This window comes from Symphalangus syndactylus, chromosome 12 (assembly GCF_028878055.3).
Source record: "Symphalangus syndactylus isolate Jambi chromosome 12, NHGRI_mSymSyn1-v2.1_pri, whole genome shotgun sequence".
Taxonomy (NCBI): Eukaryota; Metazoa; Chordata; class Mammalia; order Primates; family Hylobatidae; genus Symphalangus; species Symphalangus syndactylus.
This window is the reverse complement of record NC_072441.2, coordinates 64,407,853-64,420,053: the sequence shown is the minus strand read 5'-3', so window position 1 is coordinate 64,420,053 and position 12,201 is coordinate 64,407,853. Positions and strand designations below refer to the sequence as shown.

The window sequence follows — 12,201 nt, the reverse complement described above, 5'->3', positions numbered from 1 at the left end:
ACTTCGTCTCAAAAAAAAAAAAGAAAAGAAAAGAAAAAAAGAAAAATAATCTTCCACTGTTGAAACAGAACCGGTAAGGCCAGGACATTGGGTTCTGTAATCCCCTTGGGCTCTTACTAATCAAAACAACTACCACAGCTTCTGCTTTCTGCCTGCACAAAGCTACTTCCCTGGTTTCCACCCCTACCTTCAACAGCAGCCCAGGCCCCACCCATAGCTCCTCCATTTCAACACAGCCCAGCAGCCAGGCTTCCAAAACTTCTCTCTTCTTTCTCTCCCAGAGCCAATTCCAATCCTTCTCCCTTACACTTCAGGCCTATTTAAAGGGAGACAGGCCACTGGCCCTGGTCTGGCCAGGGGTCTGAGATGATCCAGATTAGGGGTGGAGGATGGGGTCGTTCAGGGCGTCCCCTCCCTCTCGCTCCATGGTGCTTGAGAATGAAGGGCAGACACTTAAAGTCAACATACAAGAGGCCTCTTTGGCAAGGCACATCTTGGTTCTCCAAGTCCTTAAACAGGCGCTGCAGAGCAGAAGTATTTAATACTTTTTGCAGAGTTGGCAGTCTCCTCTTGGAGCTGGGGATTTTGTTGGTCCCGTTGATGTCCATCTCTAGCCACTTCCCCTCACCAACTTTGTGCATCAGAATTTCCAGAATGAGCTGAGATGAGAAGCTCTAATAACAGAGGAGAGCAAGGCCTGAGAGGGCTTATGCATGCTCCCTGTTTACCATGAACACTGAGGTATTTATTGTGGCCTTTAGTCCACAGTTGTCTTGACACAGCATTGACCAAGGAACAGGGTCAGGAAGCAGACCATATTTTGGAATTCAACTAACACCTTTTCCTCGGAGCAATACCTCTAATAAGCAAGCCCTTGCATTCGTACATCATCATGGCACAGAGGAGGAATGAGTTTGTGGACCAGGAAAACTTTGACCAATGGCATTAGTTTTGGGGGAGGCTTTAACTCTTGCATTCATTGATCTCAGGAAATAAGTGAGTACCTGTCAGTATGAACAAACCGATTACAAAGATGCTGAAAAAATTCAGAGAAATGGAGTGGCAGACGTCAGGCCAAGTGAATCAGAAAAGGTTTTCTGAAAGAGCAGTGTTTTTTTAAGACTTGAAAGAGGAAAAGGATGAAAGTAACATTTATTGAGTTCCTACTTCTCTATCCCAGGCGTTATACAAGGTGCATGGACTTTCCTGTTTGTTTCTGTGTGCTACATTCTGGATAGTTCCTTCTAACTTACAGTGCACTAATTTTCTCTTCAGCTGTGTTTATTTAGCATTTAATAAACCCATTCATTGCATACTTAATTTTAGTTGTTGTGCTTTTTAGTTCTTGAATTTGTATTTGGGTATTTTCAACATTTCTAGGTCACTTTTTAGTTCCCATTTCTTAAGAAAATGTTCAAGCTTGCCTTTATTATATTGTCTTGAATTGTTAACATGGTGGTCTGTGTCTGATACTTCCAATACAGCCATGCATCACTTAACAATGGACATACGTTCTGAGAAATGCATTGTTAGGCAATTTTATCCTTATGCAAACATCATACAGTGTACTTACACAAGCCTGGATGATATAGCCTGCTACACTCCAGACTATGTGGTTTAGCCTATTGCTCCTAAGCTACAAACCTGTATAGCATGTTATCTTACTTTATTTTATTTTTTTGGGACGGAGTCTTGCTCTGTTGCCCAGGTTGGAATGCAATGGTGCAGTCTAGGCTCACTGCAACCTCTGCTTCCCAGGTTCAAGTGATTCTCCTGCCTCTGGCTCCCGAGTAGCTGGGATTACAGGCACCTGCCATCACACACAGCTATTTTTGTATTTTTTGTAGAGACGGGGTTTCACCATGTTGGCCAGGCTGGTCTCAAACCCCTGACCTCATGATCCACCCGCCTCAGCCTCCCAAAGTGCTGGGATTACAGGCGTGAGCCACCACGCCTGGCCATAGCATGTTATTGTACTGAATACTGCAGACAACTGTAACACAATGATAAGTATTTGTGTATCTCAACCTATCTAAACATAGAAAAGGTACAGTAAAAATACGATACCACAATTTTATAGGACTGCCATCATATATGCAGTTCATCACTGACCAAAATGTCATTATGACATGCATGACTATATGTCACTTCTTTGGGGGTCTCTTTTTATCATCATTTTTTTCTGGTTCTTACTCATGGTGTCTTCTTCCCTTATATGCTTTATCTTTGACTCTGTCCTGGTCAGTGTATTTGAAAATTATTTGAAGGATAATCTATGGTTTAGAATCAGTATTCTCCCTCCAGAGAGGATTTTAATTTACTGTGCTAGTCACCTGGGAATGTTACCAGTCCAGGACCTCCTTAACCCAAATTCCTTAATCTAAATTCAAGGCTGCAAGTCCACAGAGGAGATATTTACTCTCAGTTCGTCTTTACCCTGAAGGTAAAGCACTTCAGGACCCCAACTTTGAGTGAAGTGTAAGGTATTTATTTAGGCTTCCTATCTTAGAGCTGGGTGGGGAAGCTGCAAAAACCACAGCTCATTGTTGTCACTGTTACTTCTGGATTAATTTTTTTTAAAGGCAAGGGTGGGGTTGAATACTGGGCTTACCTCTTTGAGTTCTCACTTCCTCAGAGATTATGGCCCATGATTCCTTATTACTTTGTTATGTCTTTGATGTTTTTAAGAAAATGTTTGTTATATTTCATCCAGCATTTTAAATTATCCTCAGCAGAAGGGTTTATTCAAACTGCTTAGTTTTACATAACTGGAAGTGGATATCCCTTCTCTTATTTTCCTCACAATAACCATGTGAGATGAGTAAATATAAATATTCCCATTTACAGATGAGAAAACAATGGTTAAAAATCTTAACCCAATCAAGTGATCCCCAGGTTGAGGACCACGATTGTTCTGAGCCCAAAGCCCATAGTGTTCCCATTATGCCGTTCTTGGGAATGGAAAAGAGGAGCATAAAAGCCATTTAAAGTACATGGGCGAGAGTTCAGAGGAGAATGGGAGGGCTGGGCCGTGAGAGCCATGAGCATGTCCACGATAAGCAGGGCTTCCACATCAACAGGAGTGTCCCCCGGAGAAACAGCAGGCCAGGCTGTGCAGACACTCCCCACTAGTGTAGAAGGTCTCTGTTGAAAAAGATGTGCCCCCCCCCTTTGAGTGGCCCCATTCTATGGGAGACAGATGTCCCCTGGAGCTGCAGCACACAGGAGGCAGGTGAGGACCCAGCAGCTGGGAGCCAGTGTCATAGCAGGGGTGCTCCTCAGAGCAGAGGGTGCTTGGTGAAAAATCCCCTCGGGAAGGCCAGACAGGATTTCGGATTTGGCCTGAGGGGAACCACAGTGTTCCCCTGGCTCACCTCATGTTCTTTTCTCTCCTCTTCCTGCCCTCCTGTCCCCCTCCTGCCACCAGGAAGTAACCCAGCAGCTGCTCCAGGATACCTTGGTCCCAGACCTCTGAGCCTCTGTTTTCATTCTGTCCTTCTGTAATTACTTGTCCCCCACATGCAGGTTGCTGCCCTGCTCTGCAGCCGCGGGGAATTTTCACACCGTCCACACAGGAGGCTCACTGAATTCTCCTTATGCGCTCCCTCAGCCACGTGGGCCAGCGGCAGACTCCAGCTCTCCACGTCCCCCCACTCTTCGCTTGACTCTTGTTCTCAAGGAGTTTGGTTTTTCCCTAAAGTTTAAGGTCTCTGCTTAGCCATGCTCTTTAAAAGAGGTTGACTTACATTCCCCTAGGAATTTCCTTTTGGACTTGATAACATTTCTAAGATTAATTTTCATACTGTCCAAACAGGAGGCTTATTGAAACGCACAGGGTATGTGTCAGTCTGACTGTGAGGGGCTCAGAAAGGAACCTACCAACTGGGAGACAGAGAGGGCAGACTGGAAAGTGCAGCCAGACTGAGGCAAGGGTGAGGGGACAAGGCTGGCCCAGGTGCCCGCCCAGGTTGTGGCATCCAGGTTGTGGCGGTGGATCTCTGGCCAGCCTGGAAGAGTTCCTCCCAACAGTGTCCTGTCTGCCTCCCACGTGCCCTGTCTGGTGGACTAGGCTGAGATGTATGCGTTCTCTTCTTGAGGATTTTCTTACTTTTTTTTTCCCCCTGTTGGGGTTGATATTCCATTGAGATTAATAGTCTGTTGAGTCATTTTGAAGGGGCCCTGTGACAAAGAGAAAGGAAATAAATAAACCCTGCCTGTCAGCTTAGGCCACCCTTTCCTCCACGCCACCTGGCTCTGCTTTGTAGCCAAGAAGTCCCCTGCCCTTTGTTTGATCCACCCACCACCCTGCAGCTGGGAGGATCTCCCTGTGCTTCGCCCGTGCTGTCAGCCACGCCCTCAGGCGCCAGCACGCCCTCAGCCAGGCCCTTAGGGGAGTGTGGGACAGGGAGGCGGGGAAGGCGGTGGTGCCTCCTGTGCTGTCTGTCCTGCGTGCAGCATCCGCCCTCACTGAAGGGCAGCAGTCAAGGGCCTAGGCGCCTGAGGCAGACCGCCCGGGCACCAACTTCAGCTGTACTGTTAATTAATGCTATGATTTGGCAATTATTATTTAACCTCTCCAAGCCTTAGTCTCCTAATATGCAAAATGGGGATAATTATAGAACCCATCTCCCTATCTGGGGTTGTTTGGAGAATTAAATAAACTAACAGTCACAAAATACTTGGACCAGTGCCTGGCACATAGTAAGCATTCATCCATTATGACTTCTCATACTCTCCCCAGCAGTGGAGCAGGGCACCTTCACTCCAGCCTCGTCCCTGGGGGTCAGCTAGATTTCCCGCAGAGGCTACAGGCAGGGCTGCTGAGGAAGCCTTGTGGAGCCCTGCAAGTGACCCCAGCATGTTCCCTTCCCCGCACACTGCAGCTAGGTCAGACCCAGAACACAGAAGGTTAATTGAAGGGCAGAGAGCAGAAATGTTTTAAAAGGAGGGTTCAGAGCAAACATAAAATGCGTGCAGTCGCAACAGGGTGTGGGGGAGGCTGACAGATGGGTCCCTGCTAGCCCTGTAGCAACCCCTAAGCCACCTGCCTCTTTCCTGCCTGATTAGAACCTAAATTAAACTAAATATTGACCAACAAGGAGAGCATGCTGCCAGGGCTAAAGAAAGGCTCTGATTGCCAAGGAAACAGGAGAGTCCCTGGCCATAGCATTACCCTGTCACCTTGGCAGAAGCCAGGGAGGAGCTGGGCAGCAGCAGGGGTTGGGGGACAGAAACGGAGTCAATGCCAAGGACATGAGGCATGTGAAAGAAGGCCTCGGTCCAAGGGGAAGGGCTGGGCAGCTCGGTCTAGTGGACATTGATGCCTGCTCTTCTATAAGCGCTATTATAAAGACGATGTAAAGTAGCGTAAGACACAGCCCTGCCCTCAAGAAGCAAGAATCTAGTTGGGAAGATGAGCCCCACATAAAGAAAAGTTAAAGAAGGCACGTGGGATTTTGCAGGACTGTTTGTCACATGCGCAAAATGAGTAGTGGCCTCAGAAGGGAGTTGGAGTTGATGGTTCTTCTTTTAATGAAGTTTTTTTTTCTAACTTTTTAATTATGGAAAATTTCAAGTGTATACAAAACCAGAGAGGGTGGTGAATGAAAGCCCATGCACCCACCCACCTGGCTTCAGCACACTGCACATCCTATTTCTCACTTGCCTTTCATTTTTTCCTGGAGTATTTTAAAGAAAAGTCCACATACATGTCCTTTCACCCATAAATACTTCAGTATGCATGGAGCAGATGATTTTTAAGGTTTTTCCATCTCCGACCTTGTGTGAGTGTATGTGTGATGGTGAATATCAGAGGGTTTTTCTGACAGGGTGAGGAGAAAGTGACGTGTCCATTTGGGGGCTTGGTGTCTACGAGGAATTTTACACAAACACACACACACAACCAGCATCCCTAAGGACCACCTCTAATCACCCCAAAACTGATCCTAGCATATCTCAGCACAGACAAGGCTGGCTGGAGCAGCTAAGACATGGGGATCTAAGAGAGGCAGAGACTGAAAGAGAATCAGAGAAGCATCCATGTACTTATAAAACATGTAATGGAACCCTACAGCATGGCAGGTGCTGTGCGAGGCTGTGGAGAGGCAGAGGTGTCCCAGGCAAACGAGGCCTCCACTGTCACCAGCTCACATGGGGTGGGGGCGGGTAAGGCTAGGGTGCTAGGGTGTCACACCAGAGGGCATCTCACCTGGAACTAGAGGGGAGGAAACAGAGAGAAAAAAGGCAAAGGCTCAAAGAACCAGAGACTTAAAGATAGAGGCCGAAGGGGCCCTGGCTCCTGTCCTTTGCAGGCAGGTGTCCAGACCAGGCCCCTGCTGAGGACTGCAGGAGGAGCCTCCTCACCCCACACAGCCTCAGGGAGTCAGGTGAGCCAGTGTACAGCACACAGCTCCATTTCAGCCTTCCAAAGCAGAAGAAATACTTCAGGAGAATGTTTGATGCTCAGTCAAATTTACTGAGCTGGGTCAAACCAAACCCAGAAGCACGGAGCCCAGAGCTGGAAGCTTGCAAGATGTGAAAGGGCTCTTCTGGGTCTTCCATGGCTAAGTTGAAACATTCAATTGGCTCTAGGCCCTGAGCAGGATTTTAAGTACCCAACATGAGGTTAGAGGCCATAGTTAAGTTGGGGATCCATTTAGTCCTGCTACAGGCTCGATGTGACGTTCCTACTATGTGCCTAGTACTGCACCGGGCCTGCTCTCATGTAGCTTACCATCTGGTGGGTAGAGAGACATGAAACAAGCATCTTGTCAGTGCTGCACTGTGGGGTCTGTGAGTGCATATTAACCATTCCCTGTAGGGAGACATTATTCTCAATTTCACAGCTGAAGGATCTAAAGCTTAGAGATCTAAGTCGCTGCCCCGAAGTCACACAACTAGAGAGAGGAAGATGCAGACTTGCAGGCCAGAGACTTCTGACTCCAAGGCCTACGTTCTTTGCATGACATTGTCTTGTACCCAGCTTAGGGCCTGCCAGAGCGGGGGCAGGCAAGTGTGAAACAGCCACTGGCAGTGCAGCCAAATGAGATGAGGAGCAGGCGGTGCTTTCAGAGCTTGGAGGAAGACTGTGGTATTGACAGAGGGGCAGATGTACTCTGGAGTTACCAATGGCAGAAGTGGCACTCACAGGTGCAAGTTACAGGAAAGCTGATGATGTGAGCAACCCAACCATGGCCCAAGTTGTTTCATGCAGAAGAACTAAGCACTGTCTGCCGCTGCACAGATCATGAAATGCTTTTACAGACTTGATTTTTATAACAACCCTGCGAGGTAGTTTATTGCTATTCCATTGTTCAGATGAGTCAACTGAGGCCCAGGAAGTTGTGCCTGCTTGAGGTCTCTCAGCTGGGTAGTGGGAGAGCAAGGACTTCTGCACAGGTCTGTCTGGCTCCAAAGCCTGTGCCTGGCAAGTTCACTAGTAGGCTGAAAGGCCGCCGTGGAGAGGATCCCTGTGCCACGTGGGTGTAGGTCCTGCCACCCTGTACAACCCTTCAAGACCTGTAAGAGTCTGAGACTTAATGGAAGAGGGATAACTTCTGGTTCTCAGAGGACGAGGATGGGTGAAAAAGGGAAGAGAGGATGCCCAAGATGGAGGGCAGCACAGCTTGGGGAATGCCAGATCAGATTTGCAAAGGACAGTTGGAGCAACCTGGATTTACCCTATGAGCAGTGGAGAGCAGAGTGCTCTGAAGAGTGGGGACACCTGGTGGCCATATATTGGGTCAATTGGCCAAACCGCTAAGCACGCAATCTGGCCTGGCCTGGGGCTAAGACTCCTCTAGTCACTACTGCTACCGTTTTGCCTCTTGCCCGCTTCTACCTCCCGCCTGTCACTACCTCAACCACATCCCACCTGGAGCCACAGAAGGCAGAATCAGGGGTGTGCGAGGAGAGGCAGGACTGAACCTCAGGGAAGACTCTGGCCATAAGAGTTTGTCTGGTTGACCAGGCCAGCTTCTGTGTCCTAGCTCCCTGTCACCTCTGTGGACTTCCACTTTGACGCTTCACCACCTCTAGCAGTGCTATTTTTGGGAGATACGTGAGGGCATAAAGGTGTCTGACTCTGGCCAATCCTGCTTCTGCTGCACAGACTGCATGGAGCCCTTCCCACCTTCCCACATTCTCCCGGCATCCAGCCCTCCCTTCTGCCTTACATGCCCACTTTGGCACTAACCAGGGCTAGTCATGGCAGTTGCTCTACTGTGCAGTTGAGGCAGCTCCTCCCTTTCTGAGGAATGTGTGCTAGCCTAGGGTAGCAGAAGGCTGAGAAGCAGCCCCAGGGAAAAGGCTTTTGTGTGAACATACGGAGAAAGAGAAACAGATGGTACAGGCCTGAGGGACAAGGGCTCCACCGCTTGACCAAACACATGTGCTGCTCCTCATGTCTCTTTCTTGTGAATCCCGACTCCCAAGAGCCTGGAGAGATAAATGAGAAGTTTCCTGGGATCTGGGATTGGGAAGAATGGACTGAGCAAGGCCCAGTCTCTGTAAAAGCATGCCTCTCATAATTGGGCTTGGGCTTTTGCCCTGCCAGCATGGCTCCCAGCCCCACCCAGGGATGCCCCAGGTCAGGGCGTGTGCTCTCTCCAGAGCTGAGGGGCTGGCTCATCACTAGGCAGGGGGCAAGTGGCTTCACAGCCTCTTGAGCTTCAGCGCTTCTACTTTTCCCCTCCAAAGTACAAATGTCCTTGTAGACCACACTCTGAGCCAATGCATCCATAGGGCAGGGAACAACTGACTGGACATTTAGGAAGCATCACCACAAATAACCGAATCCCAATTTTCATTTTAGTATCTTCCTATTGACAGGAGACCAGTAGTGAAGTTGATGACATTTCCTTTCCTGGTTTTTATCCCACAGGTGGCTGGCTAGCATTTGCTCTTCCATCTCTGTCTCGTTTTAACACTGGTTTGCAGTCTGCTCACACTCTCTGTATTCATCCATATCAGTGTGTTTTTCCTAGGAGCTGGGCAGGCTGAAGGAATTATGTCTCTACAAGAACCAGACTTCATTGTGCTCTGCGATGGGCTACAGTGATCACCTCTTTTGGTGACAGGGCTGGTGCAGGCAGCTCTCTCGTCTTTATTGCCCTCCTTCTTGTCATAATAGGAATAGACTCAGGTACAAGAACTTCTTGAGCCAAGTGACAACAGGAAGGTTCCCAAGAATTAGGTTGGGAAGAGGACATCCACTTTAGAAGATGCCCAATAAGAATAACCAGTTGGTTTAAGGCATTATACTCAGTAATAATTTTAACATTTAACTTTTTCACTTCTAGAAACTCCATTTGTTTCTTTTTCACATCTGCATTGTGATTCGTGATAGTGTTCTATTGCTTGCTAATCTTTGTAATTTTATGCTTTATTTTTAGAAAACATTTCATACATAACTGTTCTGTATCTATCAATTCTAGTATCTGAAGTTCTTGGGGAGGGTCTAAATCTATTGCTTGTTTGTTTGGTTGACTCACTGTTGGTTGCTTGCTTTCTTACGATTTATTTTACTTGATCTTAATCTATGGGAATCCTGAAGCCCTAGGTTAAGAATGTTTACCTCTGGACAGGATTTAAATATGGTTTGCTCATAAGTCAGGTAGTACTACCATCTTGGGATGACTTCAGCCCATTTCGAGGCCCAACTTAAAGTTCTCTCTGTTTGCTTTTAGCCCAAGGTTCCATCTCCCAGTGACAAATCAGGGATCACCTGGTTACTGTTCGTGTATCCCTCAAAGCAAATATTCCTCCCTCTGCTTACTGCTGACTCCTCCCAGCTGTGATGTGGCCTTAGATTTGTTCCTTTTTATTGGAGGTGAGATAGATTCCCCTTCTTCAAGTGAATCATACAGTGCATTAAAAAGTATACTTTAGGATAGAAGTGTTTTGCAGCAGAAAGGCCCTCTGATGATCCAGTATGCCGAGTCAGCAGTTCTACTGATAATCTTTTCATAATTCATTCACTCATTCAACAGATGTCTTGAGTGCCCTTCCTGTGCCAGGCATGGTTGTAGGTACCAAGGATACAGCCTCTCTTCTCCTGGAGCTTGCAGTTTGATTCAAGAAGTCAGTCCCAGGAGCCAATCCAGTCCATGGAACACACACCAGGGGGATTGCTTTCCTTCTCATTCACTCATGAACAATTGAGTCCCTACTCGGCATTGTGCAGCATGTCAGGCACCAGGGATCCAGAGATAGAAAGCCCTGTCCTCAGATTGCCCTTATTTCAATAGGGGAAATAGACATTTTGGGGAGGTATGTCAGGGCATAAAGGAGTAAGTGCTCCAACCAAGGTGGAAAGACAAGAATAGGTAATACTCTGCCTGGGGAAGTCAGGGAAAGCCAAGGGAGGTGACATTTGAACAGCATCTGGAAAGATGAGTCTGAGTTACCTAGCAAAGAGAGAGAGAGAAGGCCATTCTCAGCTGAGAGAAAGGCCTGGATAGAAGCTTGGAGTCATGGAGGAGCCCAGTGCATATGGGAGCACAGATGCATACAGTGTGGCAGGAGCATGTGACAATAGAAGGAAGGGAAGGGTGGGAGCTTGGCTAGAGATGGAAGGGGCTGCCCCATTTCCCAAGCCTGAGCCTCACCCCAAGATTCTCCCCTCCACCCTCACAGTGAGTCAGTTACTAAGCCCAACAGAAAAGGACAGATAGGTATAATAAGTACCTATCTGTCCTCTCTTTCCCATCCCCACTGTGTCATTGCCTTGGCTCAGGCCTTTCCTGCCTGGACTGATGCAGTAGCCTGCTAACTGGTTTCCCTGTCTCTACCTTCATCCCCATCCAATCCATCCACCACACTGCTTTCAAGGTGATCTTTCAAAGATGAATATTTTTTCATATCATTTAAAATCCTTCACCAGAAACCTGCTGATTTCAGGAAGAAGTTCAAATTCCTGGATTAACCCAGAAGGATCTTCAAGTGACTACCCCTCCAGCCTCATCTCCCACCTACCCTTTACTCCAGCCAGTAATTTCTCATAGTTCTTCCTTCACAGCTCAGAAGTCAGCCTGTGCTGCTGCCTCCAAGAGATCCTCTGACCACCCTCCAGTTTGATTTAGAGGCCCCTCCTTTGTGCTCACACAGGACCCTGCATACATCCTTCTTGTAGTGTTGTGACATTGGACCATCATCAGGATTTATTTGTCTGTCTTCCCTATAAACATCATAAGCTCCTTGAGGGCAGAGGACATACCTGTCTATTTAGCTTTGTATTCCCAGTCCTAACAAACACCCAGCAGATGTTTGATGAGTTCATCAATCCAGGAGGATGGGGGGAAAAGTATTGGCCAGTGCAAGGGCCTATGGGTAAGTGGAGTAGACAGTGTGCAGAGAATCCCTCTGGATGAACAGGCAGGATCTCCCACCCGATGTCTGACTTTGTCTGTTTCCTCATGTACGCATGACTGGTCTGAAGCTGGTTGCTATGACCCCTTTCTGCTGACATGCTATGAGTCTACAGATCTGTGACCTATGGAGAGAGGATGATTTAAAGCAGTGGTCCCCAGATCACCAACATCAGTGATGCCTAGGAACTTAGAATGCAGATTCTCACATCTCACTCCAGAGCTACAGGATCAGAAATCTGAGACTGGGGCCCAGCAATTTATGTTTTATCAAGCCTTCCAGGCAATTCTGATGCACACTAAAGTTTGAGAACCACCGGTTTAGAAGAACAGCTCTGTCACCCAGCACAGCCATTGAGGTGGCAAGACAAGATTATTGCCACAGGCCAACAGTGGTAAAGTGATCTTGGCCAGGAGCCTGCTGCTGTGACTGGCTGTGACTCTGCAAGCCAGAGCAAACCACAGCAATGATCTGGAAGGGTCGCCCACCCCTTTTCCCAGGACTCTCTACTGGCAGAGCTCAGGAAACATCTCCCAGAGAACCTCCCAGCAGGGTTTCTGGGTTCATGCCACTTTGAAAGTTTCTCCATTGTCTCAAGGCTGTTCTTTCTTTTTTTATTTAACTTTAAGTTCAGGGGTACAAGTGCAGGTTTGTTATGTAGGTAAACTTGTGTCACCCAGGTATTAAGCCTAGTACTCATTAGTTATTTTTCCTGATCCTCTCCCTCCTCCACCCTCCAATAGGTCCCAGTGTGTGCTGTTCCCCTCTATGTGTCCATGTGTTCTCATCACTTAGTTCCCACTTAAAAGTGAGAACAGGCAGTATTTGGTTTTC

General features: G+C 47.7%; 1 protein-coding gene across 4 annotated transcripts in view; it reads left to right on the top strand.

Moving 5' to 3' along the window:
* Positions 1-12,201, top strand: part of KCND3 (potassium voltage-gated channel subfamily D member 3) — a 214,443-nt gene that overhangs the window by 180,975 nt on the left and 21,267 nt on the right. The gene's annotated exons all lie outside the window — the stretch shown is intronic.